Source organism: Coturnix japonica, chromosome 7 (assembly GCF_054131305.1).
Source record: "Coturnix japonica strain WE chromosome 7, WE-NBRP24, whole genome shotgun sequence".
In the NCBI taxonomy this organism is placed as follows: Eukaryota; Metazoa; Chordata; class Aves; order Galliformes; family Phasianidae; genus Coturnix; species Coturnix japonica.
Window position 1 is genome coordinate 27,752,808 of NC_140669.1, and position 17,384 is coordinate 27,770,191.

General features: G+C 37.1%; 1 protein-coding gene across 3 annotated transcripts in view; it reads left to right on the forward strand.

Moving 5' to 3' along the window:
* The window catches only part of ZNF804A (zinc finger protein 804A), a 312,097-nt gene that overhangs the window by 201,937 nt on the left and 92,776 nt on the right, over positions 1 to 17,384 (forward strand). Inside the window, exon 2 of one of the 3 annotated variants that reach the window (XM_085553586.1) lies at positions 9,885 to 9,936. The exons of the other annotated variants lie outside the window; for them this stretch is intronic. The gene's annotated coding sequence lies outside the window, so the exon portion shown is untranslated. The remainder of the gene's footprint in view (positions 1 to 9,884; positions 9,937 to 17,384) is intronic. 3 annotated transcript variants of the gene reach the window in all.

Below are 17,384 nucleotides of genomic sequence, written 5' to 3' on the forward strand. Positions count from 1 at the left end.
CTTTATTCTAGTTATTTTGGTTTTTTGGTGGTTTTTTTTTGTTTTTTTTTTCCCCTTGTTTCTTTAATTGCTGTATGCTTTTAATTAAGAAGGGAAAAAGAACAACAACTCCAAAATTGTGGAGTTTAGAGCTTGTAACATTTATGTAGTTTAGAGCTACAGCACTTTCCTCCTCCCTCCAGATTTCCCAGTAATTGCAGGATGGAGAGATTATTTTATCTAGAGCTTTTCCAGGCATATTAAGTTAGTTAAGAAGGTCACCACTGCAACTCCTATTGTAAAGTCAGTTTTTCAACTTTTGACATCAGCTATTCTCTTGGGAATTAGCTGAAGGAGAGAACTACAGATAAAACCTCAGTGATTTTATGGAGGAAAGAAGAGTTTAAACATTATTTTAAAGAGTGTATTGAATACTTTGCATTTGTAATATTCTATTAATGATCTGTGAAGAAATCAGCCTGAACAAAATGTTAGCTTGCTTTGCAAGCTGGGACTGAGTCTTCCACGAAACCTTTAATGTGAGCATGGTTTTGCCCATCTGCGGCACAGAGCTTTGTAACAGATGCTCTTGTCTTGAATTCTGGTCTGTTTTTGCTACATAACGGTGCACCTCACACAAAGATTTTTGTACTTTTGGTTTGAGTGGTGCCGTCTGTTGGAATATGATTTCTTTGTAACACAGTGGTTATGTACAATTCATTAGATGGTGTCCTTCTGCCGTCTGTAAGATGGTAAGCATGAGCCAACTGTGCATAAAGAAATGGAGATTAGAATTTCATTGGTGAGTGGAGAATGCCATTAGGGCCCTTCCTGGTTTAATTACACTAATTCTAAGTTAGCTGACATCCTCAGAAAGCTGTTTGGACAAACTAAAGACCTCGCTCTTCATAATCATGTGTAAGGCTGGCATAGGCCAATAGACTTGCAACTGAGTCATGCACCATATCTCTGTGCTGGTGTTAAACCTCCAGAAGCACAAATCCAGCATCAAATCCATTTTGATGCACATGTTTGCATTTCACATGACTCAGGGCTGCAGTCTCTCAGTGACTATAGTGAATATTTTCTGAGTCAGTCAGTGCATGGATTGCTGAATAGTAGACTATGTAACTGTAAAAGAAAATAAACATCCTTTTATATCTTTTTTTTCCCCCCCATCTTATTCTTTGTTTGAACACAACTGAAAAGGAGCATTGTTTAGGGCTGTTGAAAAGGGGAGTTGAAAACAATCAATTTCTGCCACACCAGTTTAATAGAAAAGACTGTGGAGATGATAAGAAAAGGCTGTCCATGACTTAGCAAAGGACTGGGTGTAGTTAGAGTACATCGAGGGAGAAGTCAGGGTCCGTTCACAGGTTTTGCCAGAGTGTTGGTTTCCCAGGAGACAGAACCCCACCTATTAGCTTACTTGACAGGCATTAATTACTACAGTGTGGTAATGGGCTGATGCTTGAATTCCTGATGAATTTACATTTTATCATATTTAACTTTTGTTATCATCAATATGATAACTTGGAGTAGTCTAGACTGGTTATTTTATAGAATAGCTTAGTATACTTGATTTTTTTGGAATATATAATCTATTTAAAATAGAAACCCAAATGTTTGTTATACCACGGCAGTCCAATGGAGACTGTTTCCCATTCAGATATCTTCTCATAATGGATCTGAATGTTGCTTGATCTCTGTGACACCCACATGCTTTGGTCCCATGATCCATTTGCTTCAGCTTTTTTTCTTCTGATGTGCAACCCTGCTTTTCACACATCCTTGTCTGGTTTGTGTTTGCGTAAAACTTGCTTGGCAAACCCTAAAGTGAAGTTAACCACCAGCTGAACTAGGAAAGAAAATGGTATTTGGGGGAGACTTCTTAGAGCTTTTCCAGTATAGAAGAAGTCTGACAAGGAGCAATGCATTTTGGAGGTAAGCACAGCGTTCTCCAATACTAAAACAGACATATAAGGAAAAACAGAAAAGACTGAAGAAATATGAAGGAATTTATCATAGGATCATTTTTTCTTTTGTAATTCAAATACTCGGGTTTGTGAAACTATGCACCACACTGGGGCAGCAGTTAGCAAGCATAGGTTGCCTGAGCTCCAGCCTCATGTCATGGATGTTTTTCATTTGGCGTCTTTGTGGAGACTGGCAGTTGATTTTTGATGAGCCTCGTTTGACTGAACTGTTTGTTCAGTCTTCTGTTTGTGGTTAAGCAGCAGTTGCTGACTGCTTGTGGATGAAAAGGGAAAAAGGTTGAGACAGAATTGTTACCAATTGGTACTCCTATAAGCACGTTAATCTCAACTGCTCTGATGCATGTTTTGAAGAGTATTGTGTGAACATGCACACAGTTGAATAGCATGTCTGTTTATGTACTGGTGGCATTTTTACACCTTAAGTCTCCTTCCCAACCGTTCTCCCTATTTTTAAATTTCTGGTGTGAAGAAGGTGATTTCATCACTGTAACCTGCCTTTAGGAAGGTGAGACCATCGAGAGCCTGTCCTGAGTGATCTTGGTGTGATCTCAGTGTCTCTCCAGAGAAACACTTCTTCTTGTCAAGCTATCACACATTCTACTAATTTATACTGCATTATTTGCAGCTAAAAATGTTATAGTGTGATCATTTTGTATTTTCTTTTATTTTTTTTTTTTTAAACCATGTTGAAAATTATGTATGTTGGAGCAAGAAACTTAATTCCATGGAAACAAGGTTCTTTCTTTGGTTTGGGCTTCTACCAATATTCATATACAGATATCCTTCAAGTATTTTTCCTCCATGTTTTCATGGAGAGGAATTTACTAATAGTGACAGTCTAATTCTGTAGAACTGAACATACGAGCATCGCAGACTACAGTTACTTTGACTGATTTATTTTTTCCTCCCCCCAAGATTTACCTGCTTTAACAGTGACAGCTTAGAGGGCTTCTCTGCCATTTTTAATGTTTAGAGCAAATTTGGCAGGAATCTGGTAGATGCATTCTAGACTCTGCAGCAATCCATAGACTTCTTCCATTTCTCTTGTTCTTCATCAGGTTATAAACCTCACTGAATATTAGCTAAGATCTCATTTTCTATTTCTTAAAATAATATTTAAGGATTGCTTACGTTCTGTTATCCTAACTGATAACATACTCATATACTTGAGATGAATTGTGTATTCTGATCTTTTGGAAATGATTGTGATGGACTAAAGAGATCTTTGTATTCCCAAAAAAAGAACTACAGCAAATTACAGATCCTCACTGTGTAATTCAAGTCTTAATGCAAGAGATGCTTCTATAATATTATTTAAATGACTTGAAAGTAGTTGCATGGGAGAAGACAAAGGCATAGGTGAAGTATTTTGCAACATTTGCTTTCTGACCTGCACATGCAAAAACAGGCTCATGAGTTTGCTGTGAATCTACATGTGAATTGAAAGAGTTCACTGTGTATTTAATGACTGATTCACCAGTGGGTCCTTATATATGTGAGTAATTGTTATCCTCTATAGATTTAATGCAGTCATTTCAAACATTGTGTTACGAATTCTATTAAGGGGATAATTATGTTATAATCTGTGATAACTCCTTTCAGAAACTTCTTGCTTACACCTGCTATTTTCTCAGATTGTAGATCGGGTTTTGCAGTGGAAGTCAGTCAGGTAAAGGAGTGCAAATGAGTGAGAATCTGTGTAAGAAGTGTAGCAATGTATACTTGAAGCACTGACCACTGACTTTGTCCACCACAAGAACCACAAATCTTTTGAGTACTGAAAATGTATAATATCATAGAGTAACATTTAACTGGGAGCACTTGTTTTTCTTTCTATCTTAGGGAATATAGGTTTATATAGGCAAATTTATGTCTGTCCTTTTAAAATAAATAGAAGTGATAGATATTTTGGTTGCAAAAAATAAGAACCTTGCATCACTATTTCTAAATGGTGAAGGATTCTGGAAGGACATGAAATAAACCTTGGTCTAAGTATATTTTTATTGATCCCTCTGGAGTGCCTGAAGACTGGGAGACATTAAGTCACTAGTGCAGTGCCTTTGTGGTTAATAACATGCCCCAATCTAGGATGGAGGGCAAAACCTTAGCACTCAGCCTACCCTATCAGTATACAAATCTTAGTTCGGTACAAACCAACCTGTGATGAAGATGGAGGTTTCTTTGTTGGGATGGGCTTTGCTGAGGCTGGTGGGGAAGGGTGAGACGGATTACTGAAGGTTGGACAGACTTGTGAGAGACCACTGTCATGCCCAGCATGTTCATGTCTGCCTCTGGTGCTTAGTGCTGCAGAACTGGGACATGTTGGGATGCTGGACAAGTTCGTACTTCCTGCATATAAAGCTTTAATTTGGTAAATATACTTTGTGTGTGTGGCAAGGAGCTAGTAAAAGGTTTGACCTAATGGGACTGTGACATCTGGATGTAACTGTATGGGTGAAAATGCAGTGGTAATGTGCAAGACAAACAGTAATGTGGTCGTAGTCCTTCTTGTCCTGGTAGGAGGTCCAACATATTTGTAATAAACCTGGACAAGTTTCTGTGCGGAACATATTTTGATCTCCCAGCCATCTGCTTTAGAAAACCTTTAAATCAAGGTAGACATATTAAATGGGTTTTGGTCTCAAAATATTGAGAATGTGTGTAGTGATTTTTTAGACTTAGTGCTGAAGAGGGAATGGTGATTGTATTGAGGTCAATACAAAATACATTGGCTTCAGTAGGGTTGATATTTTATCCACAAATATATAACATAATGGGCTACTGGAAGGTGATGCAGTTAGTTCTAGTAAAATCTGTAAATGCTTTAGTACTCTATAAGGAAATTACAAAGATCTTGTAATAAATATAGTAACACAGTTCTGTGGTTTTGGTTTTTTTTTTTTTTGTTTTTTTTTTTGTAATATATATATGTTCTTTATAGAAGTAATTATGGAGAGAATTTGAGCGGTGCTTCTCAATCCAGTAGCTACATTTTGCCATTGAGCGTTGGTCTTCATATATCATCTGTGTGTGTACATGGACATAACCTGTGTGCATGAATGTTTTTAAATATACACTTGTATTTCCCACTCAACTTTTAAGTATGGATTAGATGTGCATACCTGAACTGCTCATGCAGACATTTAAAATATTATAAAATGTTTCCAAGTGTTTTGTATAGCTTGCTATATGTCAACCTGATTTGTTTTACACGTGTTAAGATGTTAAAAACTCTTATAGAGATGCCAAAGCCTCAGTGCTTTGGCAGCGAGTTGGCAAGAACCACGCGTGTCCTTTAGTGGTAGCAAGGAGCCTTGTTGGATATTTCTGCAGCTGACTGGTAGCATTTCACTCAGCCTTGCTCTCGGGTCTCCACTTATCCACACTGGGACATCTTTCATTATTTCCATTCCTGCTGAGCATAATCTGAGAATCACCAACTTTGGAAAAGACCTCCAAGATCATCCAATTCAACCATCCGCCCATCACCAATAGTTCTCACTAAACCACATCTCTCAACACAACATCTATATGTTCCTTGGACAGGGTCGGTGTCGCCACCACCTCCCTGAGCTGCAGTTACATTCCCAGGAACTTCTTTGTTCTGCTAATGTGTTTTGTTTTGATTTTACTACAGGAAGAAATGAGATACAAATGTCTCTGTACACATACAAATATTATATAGCTGTTTAATTTTTTTCCTGCCTGAAGTTTTAAATGGCGGCCTGCATAATGTCTGAACTGCGAATCATTATGTACAGCATTCTTATTTGTTTTCTTCTGAGTTTTATACATTGTAAGTGGATTGTGTATGAAGTTTCTGGAATTAAAGCATTTTTTCAGGATGCAGTCATTTAAAGGAATGAAGGGTAGAGATTAACAGAGAAAAGAAATACATGGATGGTTTCATTTCATTTTGAAAACTATTGACTCGTGAAGTGAATGGTTTTGTTTTCCTAATCTGCCAATTAATTGTTTTCATTCTTTGGATGGTGATTTACCAGCAGGAGGTGGGAAGTGCCAAATAATGAACATATCCTTACTGACATGAGTTCACAGACGATTATTAGTGAATATGGGTTTGGCTGAAGCTTTGTAACGAGCTCCTGCTGCAGACTTCTCTGCAGTCTTCCTATCTATTTCATTACTCCTCGGTGTCTTAGAAATGAATCCAAAACTCCAGCAAGTTCCTTCACGAAGGTTCTTTTTCTTTTTCTTTTTCCTTTCAGATGTTCTTTATTGTTTATTTTTTCGCTGAAAATGCCTGGTCATTCTTCTTACTTTCTGAATTATCCTGTGTTTTAGTGATGATGCCATCAAAAAGATGTTGTTATAATGGGTATTAGAAAAAGACTGGAGATTACCACTCTGGAAGCATACAGCCAGTGTTTGGAAATATAACACAGCTGTGGTTTTGATTGATTCCCTTTTAAGAGGTATTTTTCCAGGAGGAAGACTGAATATTATATGGTTTGGGAAACTTCAAGGGCTGATCCTGTCAATATCAGCCATTTTTCCATGTCTGACAAATAGCTCTGGTACCTTTCTTCAGCAGTACTTAGTCTTGGCGTACGTGAGTGGGATCTTTCCTGTCCAGCTAGCAATGAAATGGAAGTCATACTTAGTGTTTGAATACCAAAGTCATCTTAAATATTGGCTATGCAATTTGGAGGAAGGGGAAGAAAAGACACACTAAAATTTTTCAGAGGCAGTTTCTCATACTGAGGTTATCAGCTGAACATTAATGGGTTTGACTCATTCAGACCAACTTCAGAATGGTTATGTGCATTTACTAAGCATTTTCCAGCGCGCCTCAGTCTTCTGTCAAGGAAGTGATTATTTATTCCAATACATAAGGAAGCATTGCAGTGCTGTATACTTGTAAATTTGAGTAGGATTCTATTATTCTAATGTTAATAAATTGGGCATATCATTAAGTGAGAACCAATTTTAGGACTTGGTTGCTGGGAAGTACTTACTGAAGTCAAGTTAGTAGTTCTATACTGTGAGTTTTGCCGAGGAGAAAATTAGAACTGCTCTTCAGAACTTCCAATTCGTAAATTTAGATATGGTCCTTCCTTCATTTTTTTTTCCCATTATTTTTTGAGAAAGTGTTACTTGACTGTGTATCTTTGAACCCCACTTCATGATGCAAACTGCAGGAGTTTCAATATGTGTGTGGAAATATTATGGTATATCTCCATGATAAACATTGATCTGGCAACCAAGCTTGTGTGAATTCACCAGTAATAACAATATAGAATAAGGCTGCAATAGAAAGCAACCCAGGGATATCTTGTGTTGTGTGGGATCCTTGTGTTATAGAGGATCATCCGTGATCTTTGTCACTGGAAAAGCTGCCCTGTTCTGTTTTTCCGAGAGTAAACAAACCAGTGCAGGGAATGGATCAGATTCAGCTGTGGAGAAACCAGGGTACCATAAATATTGCTTTCAAGAGCAGGTAGTTCTCTGAGGTCTGTGAGATGTGGCACTATTCTGCTTAGCAGGAAGGATGCTACAATGAGTATTGATTTCTTTTGTGCATAGAACTCAATTTGCTACAGCTTGTGAATTGCCTTCATAAGCTGACAATCCATTAAGGATCACTTTGTGTGTCTCTTCCTTCATTATTGCTTCTTTTACTGCTTTCTGCTTTACTGCTTTTAAAACACACTGCTGACACAAAACTAAAATAGGTAAAGGAGAAACTCTAATGGTAGCAAAGCAATTTGGCTCTTGGTAAATTGCTTTATTGCAAAAAATATTTTACTAGGAAACTCTACAAAGACGATTTCAAGGAGCTAAACATATGATATTAAAATTATTTTATAGTAGGGTAACTCACCTAATGACTGCAATTTTTATCATGAAATAGACCTTTTATAGTAAGATTATTCTTTTTAAGGCTGAATGCCTAAAATTGAAGTTTCTTGTGGGTGTAATTTAGCCTTGTCCATTCTGCGTAGACAACATGTGCCTCATCTTTTGAGTATGTGCTGGTAACTTCCCCACAGAGGGAATTAATGCTCATTTATGTTCATGTCCAGGGTTTCTTATGCATATGCTGAGTAAGCAGGGAGATGCTATATTTGTATATATTAAGTTGATGCTCTTTTCAAGGAAATAGTCCAGCTTCTGTAACACAATTACTTTAGTATATTAATTAATTATTTATTATTATTATCATCTTTTTCAGGAAAGCTTGGTACATTCCTAATCCTTTATTTGAACTGATTAGCCAAATAAACGCAGAAATTAAAAATCTGTAGCTAAGGCTATTAGCTACTAGGATAGCAAAATAAGAGGACTACCATATTCTGTTATAGAAGAAGGTTATTGTTTTGCTTACCAGTGGAGGTTTCACTTGTAATAACTTACCATATACCTTTGTTTTCTATCGTTTTCCTATCATTTTGCTTGGTATTAGACTGCTCGTAACTTCTCACAAGACTCCTGTTCATTTCTTTGTCTCAGGGATGGGTATTGACCACCTGCATAGTGTTTTGAGGTCTACTGATGGGAAGCTCTACTGAAGAGGTAGACAGTATTTTTATGAAATTTTCTGCCCTTGAAAGCTGCTTCATAAGATGTTCAGTTAGACTGGCTGTTAAAATTTCATAGAATTAAAAAATCATCAAGGTTGGAAAAGACCTTCAACATCATCCAGTCCAACAATCCACCTACCCCCAATATCTCTCCACTGAACCATCTCCCTCAGTAGAACAACTAAGCGTGTCCTGAACACACTTAGTTTTCTGTAGTTAGTAACTTAAGCAGGCTGGCTTCCACATCACAAACCTTATTTTATTTGGATTTATTTTATTTTTACTTTCACTTGGACATTACTGTGAAGATCTGATTCATCCAAATTCTGTAGTTTCTGGCAGGTTCTGACTTCAGCTGCCAGGAATTTTAGCTCTGGTTCCTGCCAGGACTTATCCAGCAGACAGTGTCCTCATTAGTCGGATCTCCTGGCTCTCTTAGTGCAGCAATGCTTAGCTATTTCTATCCCCAGGTGACTCTAAATACATTAAACAAAGTTCTTTTGTACAAGTGATTGGCCAGGCACTTGATACTGGCAGGTTTTTTTTCTAGCTCTGCGTCTTGAGATGTATGATTTGAGTGAGAGATTATCAATAGTATTATCTTCCTAGGTTTATTTTCCATTGTCTCCTGTTAGTGGCCCTGAGGAGCGCTGATTTACTCACTATTTTTATTTTTTAATGATAATAGTCATTAAATGCCTTTTGGAAACTTGATGGTTTCTTTGGAAGACTATAGCAAGGGTACAGAAGTAAAGTGAATGTTTCTTCTCCTTGAAAACACTTGGTATCAGCTGGTGCACATCATGCTATCATTTCTCCAACTTTTGAAATGAAACTGAAAAACTTCATCATTTCCAAGATGAGACTTTTCTGGAACAGGCTTAAGTCTGCCTTCCAGACTATTACATAGAGGAGTTTGGGGTTATTAGCAGACATACTACTGAAGAAATCGGCAATTTCCACCCACTCATAAAACTTGATTTTAGTCAAATGCTTTTATTGCTGTTGTGTTCCCAGCTTCCTTCTAGATCTCTCGTTGTAAACCATGGGTTAAATGTTGTGTCTGCTGGACTATGGAAGTGTATCTATAACTATCCTTTCTGGATCCATTGAAAACTTAATTTTTTAAGATACATGGAAGATGAGACAATCTCAGTAGCATCTCAGCATTGTTTTTCAGTGCTTACATTGACCTGACTTCATTGTCTGGATTTCACTTTTTGTTTCTAGTAGGTTTTTGGTTTTTTTTGTTTGTTTTTTGTTTTTGTTTTTTAGGGGAGATTCTTAATTAAATTTCTGGGGCTGGGGAGACTTGGATTTTATCGGTGTGTATTACAGCACTCACTTCTTCTTGTTTGTTTAGGGTCAAGTCCTTGGCCATGTTCATGGACCATCAAGAGACACAGAAATAAGAGGTTTGTGCCATTTCTGCATACCGTTGAGTGCCGGGGGGGCTGTAGGCACCTGCTCCATGCTAAATTCCTGTGCCAGCAGGAACACAAATCCATCATATCATTTATAATGGTTACTCAAGCATTCAGGCAGGGATCTGGGATTAGCATGGTTTGTAACTCTGGAAATTCTCTTAGAGATGTGATGCGACATGCTTACAAATCAGATGTTTAGTGACTTGTGCACCATCTCACTTTCCTGACCAAAACCTGGTCAGTTCTATACAGTCATCATTATGAACCTTGGTAGGCAGGCTTCATGTTTATTTTTCTGCTGTTATGTTATATATAATATCATGTATTGTGTAAGTATAGGTTTATCTTTTGTAACATTTTTGGCAATGAAAGATTTAATGTGGCTTTGGAAAGCCCTATCATCTCAGTAGCGATATTGAAGGTTTTGATGTGGGAATCAGCCAACCTGCTAAATCCTGTCTTTCCTCCTAAAGGTATAAATCTGTCATGGGTAGACTGAAATGCTGGTTTTCTATTTGAAGTATGGGAAGACAGAGGTTGAATTTTATGTACACAGTAGAAAACTATTTTAAAAAGCACTAAGAACAGCATACTTAAAATATGGGTTCAAAATTGGAAGAGTAAGCATGACTCTAATAATGCTAAGCATAACTATCTTGTATATCCATGGAGGAAAGCACTTTGCAAAGGGTTTGGGAAAACTTTGCAGCCCAACTTAGTTTTACCCACTTAACAGATAACAAGAAAAGCAAACGTTTTGTATTTCTTCACGCTGAATAAAATCTTTCTCCATACAGAAATAATAAGCCCTTTTCTGGACTCCTACAAGCAGTGCCTGAAAGCTGGTAGAGCAGTGGGGATAGGAAAGGGGGGAAAAATTCTATTTTCTTTTTAAGTGACAAGATATTCAGTACTTTGTACATATTTATCCTCATAGCATTTCAGTGGTTACAAAAAAGAATATTTGTACCTTTTTGTGTTTTGTAATAATGTTCAGTGTTTGCTTTTCTTTCTGCTCATAGAAGAAACAATTTCAGTATTCAAAACTGAATGTTGTCAGTTGAGTGAAACAGTACTTCTTGGTTTCTTCCAGTGCCAGAGCTGTATGTTTCTAGACTAGTGGTTCAGTAAGTATTCCTTTATATCGGTGAAGTGCGATGACTTGTGACTTCATTCAAGCTTGTAGCACCTGGGAGGTGTTCTTTTTGTCCTGCTGAAGAGACATTAACTCAAGCCTGATTCAACACTGTTAAAAGTTTTGTTGTTGATATCACATGAACGAGTTGCAGGTACAGTTATGCCTGAGATTGATTGTTCCCTTTGATTAAGCTGTGGAGCAGAACAGTGTGAGCCACCTTTAGGAAAGTTACTGTGAAGTTGTCTTGGAAAGCATCTGTATCCCTGGCTGCTTAGGTTTTTTTGTTGTGTGCTTCACAGCTTTACAAGCATGAATTTTCAGTTAGAGATAACTTAGGTCACTTGCTGTGCATTCACAACGCGTTGGTTTAATAACTTCTCCATTTTAGATAATTAAACAATTCTCCTTAAAAGTGCTTTTGCAGGTTTTCAAGAATTAGTATCTAGTATTTATTTATTTATTTATTTATTTATTGTGGACTTCAAAGCTACTTTAAGTTTTGGAATGCCCTCTTCTATTATCTCTTTGGCTAGAAAAAAAATCATTGCTGACAGATATGTGGAAAATACTTACAAGACCACATTTGGACTAAATAGGCCTGCTTCTGCTTTTTAATCTAATTTTTTTTTTTTTTCTTTTTTTTGTCAGCGTAAGTAAATAAAATCATGAATGTGAGACAGAACTTTTAAAAACCAATAAGCGTGATTTGAATTTATTTAGTTTGCCTTGAACTCAGTAGTGATAAAATGATCTTCTCTACTTATTTCTATACAATAGTTATTTTAAATACTTTGAAGCACAAGTTGTGGCTTGTAAGTGACAATATTTGAATGTGAACCATGTGTAATTAAGAAAAACTGGAAATAATTATTACACAAAAATGAAAAGGATAAAGTAATTTAGGGGAATATTACTACTTCAGTAACCTCCAGAAACAACATGCTTTAAACAGTTAACTCTGACTACAACAGTAGTTTGGACTGATTTAACAGCAAAATGCATAAATTGAAATGGATCTTATATTTTTACATTATTTATTATGAAGTACTTATTTTCTTAAGGTCTTCCAAGTGTTTTAGAGCTACATGAGCAATTAAATCCCTTTTATTAACATGCCAGTTCACTTTATAAGACGATCTTTGAAAATTTGGTATTAAGAAAAATGGTTCTTTCAGAGTTATTTCCTCACATATAATCATTTATCACAGCTTTATCAACATGAAGAAATAGAAGAAAATAGCTCCAGTGTGGATTTCGTCACTTTCCATGCTCCTAAGTGAGGTGGTAGTGGGAGATCACCTAGCCTGGGGATATAAAGGATACAGCACCAATCAATTAATAGCAGCAGCAATTAGAGGCAATAAAAAAGTGATTTGAGGTAGGGAAAAAATCAGGAATGAAACCACAGATGTGGTTTCGGGATAATTACAGGCTTAACAGAGTAGCATCAATAACATCATCTTAGCATCAATAATGCTGTGGCAGTGAAAATACTTCTGGAGTGCAAGCTTATCAGCACTGTAATAGCAAAGAGACTTATGGCAGCCTGTGCTCATCAATACTGTACTTGTGACAAGTTACATCTGTATATACATACTCAAAATTATCAGTGCTGAAGGCATCCAACAGACCCCAGAAATGCAGGTTGGTTTTCAGTGAGGTGTTCACCCCAGGCCTGGGCCCAGAAGGGCTCAGTTCCACCCCGCGGCCAAGGCCATGTGCACAGCGCTGCCTCACAGCCCGCTCAGCTCCCACACTGCTGCCACCAATCCTCAACTTCTTATGATGTATGTTATACTTCATTATTCTCTCCTCACCTGTAAACGTTTGCTAGATCATTAAGACATGAGGTCAAGTTTTATTCTGATACTGTTTTTTCAGTACCAGCTTTTAACCTGGATATTTTGTACAGGTGGGTGCTGTGTTGCAATCGCTCTGAGTAAAAACACATACAAATGTTTAACAGCACACTAGGGACTGGGGGCAATTATGGCTATTTTGTGCTTTGGTAAGATTTTTCTCTTAAAAAGCTGCTTGATTTCTGTGGCTTGGCTTAACCTGAATGCAGGAGGTCTGGATTCAGCTTCTGAATCTCACCTTGACCTTGAGCAGCAAAGTTTTCAAAACCACAACAAAACAAAACTAGATGTGAACACAAGTAATGGCTGACAAAAATCCTGGAATCTGCCTTACTTCAGTTATCTGTGGTACAGAAACCAAGATAAACGTTTTCTTTTAATTATGTTTGCTTTGTCTTACGTGTTTGGGAAAAGCAAAGCATATCGACTTCAGGGTTTAGTTCAGTAAGTTCTATGTGCAATGTGCAGCAAGCTTTACACTGCAGTGATGACGTTTTCCACAATTAAACGATGCTTCCTTCTTATCCCCTCACCCCCACCCCAAAATATTAAATACTGAATAAGAAGGTAGAAAGCTGTAGTGCTATTTTTGCTCAACCAGAAGCATTATCTGAAGGGCATGTTCTGTCACTTTTTACATTTGGAGCATCTGTTGCAAAAAAAAAAATAAATAAATAAATAAAAATCTCTATGATTGCACATAAATATATAGTGATAAGTATGAAGCTTTTTTTTTTTTTCCCTGTAATCATTTTTATTTCAAAGCACTCAAGAATGAATTACAAAGTAAGAACAAATGTGCTCAACTCATCTTTAAAAATTGACTTAAATTATATGCATCCGAAGAAGATAGTGTTTGAGTGATGAGCTGCTGTATAGACAGCTGTCATTGGTTTGGTTTTAAATTTATTTTCATAGTGTTGCAACACTAAATTTATCCTGGAGAAAATACCGTTGCTGTGTGGGCTGTCAGGCTGAGGCAGCAGCTCCATTTCAGTGACCTCTTTATTCTCCATTCCTTCTGCAGCTCTCTGCAGTGGCCAGATTTCTTGCCTCAGGCCAGAGTTGCCATTTATCCTGCTCTTTGCAAATAGTTTTCATCTTTTTTTGCACTGGAGGCCCACTCTCCCCTTAGCAAGCTTTTCCTCACTGCAGATCTGCTTGGCAGAAGCTATGTCCCTGTCTGTCCCAACACTTGGAGATGTCCCCTCACCTTTTTTGTGGAGGTGATGCACGGGGCTGGATTGGCTCTTGGTGGCCAGATAGCTGTTGTAGAAGTAGTGCTTCTTGGTATTATTAAAAAAACCAGCACACACACACACATACACAAAGAAAAACAACCCAAACAAACATTAATCAATTTAATTTAAAAATAATACTTTGGCTTTGAGTAAAGCGTAGAGCTGAGGAAAACTCACAGATATTTTGTTTTCCCAGCCAAGGGAGAATTCTGACATTTCACAGCTTCCCCTCTCTCCAAATGATTTTCTTTTAAGGTAGCTTTGATGAGACTGTTGTGTTGGGGGCAGTATTTTGATGTTTGCAAAATGGAAACGGAGCTGCAGAACAACACTAATATGCTTTGTATTGAGCTATGCTTTCCCCCTCAGGTGTGTTTTCACCGACATGTTCAGATGATCTAATTTCCACATGAGTAAACTTCTTTTCCAGTAATGTATTCAGGCTTGCAACTCCCCTGCATGTAATTCAGCTATTATTCTGTGTAACTAAAAAAGTGAATTAAGTTCTTTAATGGAAGTACTCAGTCCTGTGAGACCTAACACATGCAAAAGAAAGAGGATGAAAGGTGTTGGAAGACAGAAGGATACTTGTCAATGTTTTGTTAAGTTCTGTAATAATGAAATGCTTTAATTCTTTTTATGGTAATGCTTTAATTCTTTTTCTAGTACAAAGTAAAAGCAGATGATATGTGAATGTTAAGAATGATTGGGCAGATATTACAGAGTTCATTTTCTGTCAGAAGACTCAGTCTGATGGGAAAGTTGCTAATAGCTCCTTTTAAGAGCGATTCTGGATTGGACTCAACTATTCCATGTGTGCTTTGGTTTCTATTTTGCCAAATCAATTTTGTGAGTTTGTTGTTTTCTTTTTTTTCTTTTTTTTTTTCTGTTTGTTTTGTTTTTAATTCACTGTTCCAAAAAATACCTCAGTTATTCAGGAATTCTACCTAATAGCAAAAAGATCCAAACAGCAGGTTGTAGGAGAGCCTTGTACAAGCTGTCTGGATAACTTAATGAATAACACGTGTTTTTTTTAACAGATTATTTTAGAGATGACAGCATCCTACCTATCAGTAATGGGCTGCCTCCCCAGGATGTGCTTATGGTCTAATGAAACAAACTCAAAATACTAATTAGTAAATTACGAAGCTGTTGTCTCATAATTTTAATCTGTGTGATTTTGTTTTTGGTTAGACCCTCCCTGCTTATTTGGGGTTGTTCTGTTCTGTTTGAGATAGTCATCCTATAATCTCTAACTCAAAGCAGTGATCAGTTCAATCGCAGATTAGTGTAGCATTCAGCAGTAAGAATATAAATATCCCCCAAGCTGCACATACCCCAAGCAGTTTTTAATTCTAATACAAATTAGAATGAATGTTTTACAAATCTGCATGACTTGTTTGCAGTCTCATGGTCAGACCAAGATAATGAGATCTAAACACCAGGATTTAAACCTCAGCACAAATAACATGATGTTTCTAAATGCTGTAAGAATAGCTTACTTTAACATGTGCAGTTCTTTCAAATTTTACTATTTCAATCCCCAATAAATGGGAATTAAACATATGAATAGGGCTCTTCATAATAGAAAGCATGCTTCATTTATTGTACCGGGTTAAGCCTTTTGGAAGTGATTACTTTCTCCCTGGAACACTGTGCTCGGCACTCTTATGGCTCAGGCATCTGTCACTCACACAGATGTCACCCCATCAACTTGAAAATAGAACTCTCTTTTTCCATTTTGTGTGGCTTAGTGAAGTTTTCAGGTTGAAGTACTTGGTGACATTTGTTTAAGTGACAGATGTTCATGTCTAATAGCCCTCAGTGGGGAGATGACCTTGTTTCCTCAGTGAGAGTTCTACATAGAGTGCTGTAATGTGAAAAATATATGCTTTTATGATGCAATAAATTCATATGGAAGTTTTTACACTTGAAATTGCTGTGTGTGCGTAATGGAGGGGCTTGGAAGAAGATAGCAAGTTTTCAGGTCTTAATTCTAACCTGTCCTGAATTGAACAAGATTAACACAATGAATTCTAGATTTAAAAAAGGTATGGAGGGCAAGTGCTGTCACTCACTGGTATCACAGGCCCAAGACTTAGATAAGCCTGTTCTGTTCCCCTGGATAATCTGGATATTATCAGCCCTGTCTGGAGGATTCAGTTGTTGAGGAACGCCAAGCATATTGCTCTCCTCTCTGATGTGCTCCATTGTGCCTCTTGCAGTGTAACTGCTCCTTTGGGCTTAATGTTTTTTCCTTTTCTCCTCAAAGATAGAAAGGTCTGCATTCATTTGGATTTAAATCAGTCTAATCTAGTCAACGTGGGTCTTTGGCTCTTAGTTTCTCTGATAGAATCACAGTAGAGGGAATATTCAGTGACACTGTGCTAATGCCTGCAGGAAGGATTTTTATTGACAGTGTTGTCTTTGTAGAAAAAGAAACACAATTTTTAACTGATAAAGAAAGAGGGCAAGTGTTTCTCTAGGAAAATGTTTATGGTTACATAAATATGTACAAAATATGGTAACAGTGACTTCAGTACAAAGGTTGTAACTTACAATGGCTAAAAGGGAGGTGGGTTAATGTATTTGCATTAAACAAGGTAGTGGTGCCATTGAGAATCTTTATAACACCCTAACCATACCCAGTTTACATTGTGTGCAACAGTTAGGCCCTAAAAGTATAAAGGGAAGGATGAGAAGAAAATCAAGTGTAGTTATTGAGCAGCATCTTTCCAAAGCAGTGATTCATCAGAAGTTTTGTATGAATATACATCTTCTGTGCTGCTGATTGCTGTGTATGTGTTATTTTAAATGTGGAGAAATGACCACTTGGTTGTTTCTAGGAGAGCTACACTTTTATTGTTTCCTCCTATTTGGTTACTGCAATAACTTCTCTACGTAAAATATTGTCATAACTTAAATTATATTTCACTTAGTGACAGGAATCACTAAAACAGGCTTTGAAAAGTACAAGATGCAACGCTTTCACTTCATGTCTTTGTTCCAATGTTTTTTTTACTTTTTTTGTCTCTGCTTCAAGTCTAGATTAGAAGCCTTAAAGCATTAGAGCATTTTCATGTGAATATTTTGTCTGTGTATGTATTTATGTCACATTAGCAAGTCAGTTCCTGTAAGCAGAATTTCATTCTTTCTTAATGAAAGTTTTAGAGGTGTCCCAACTTAGTTTGGGTTCTT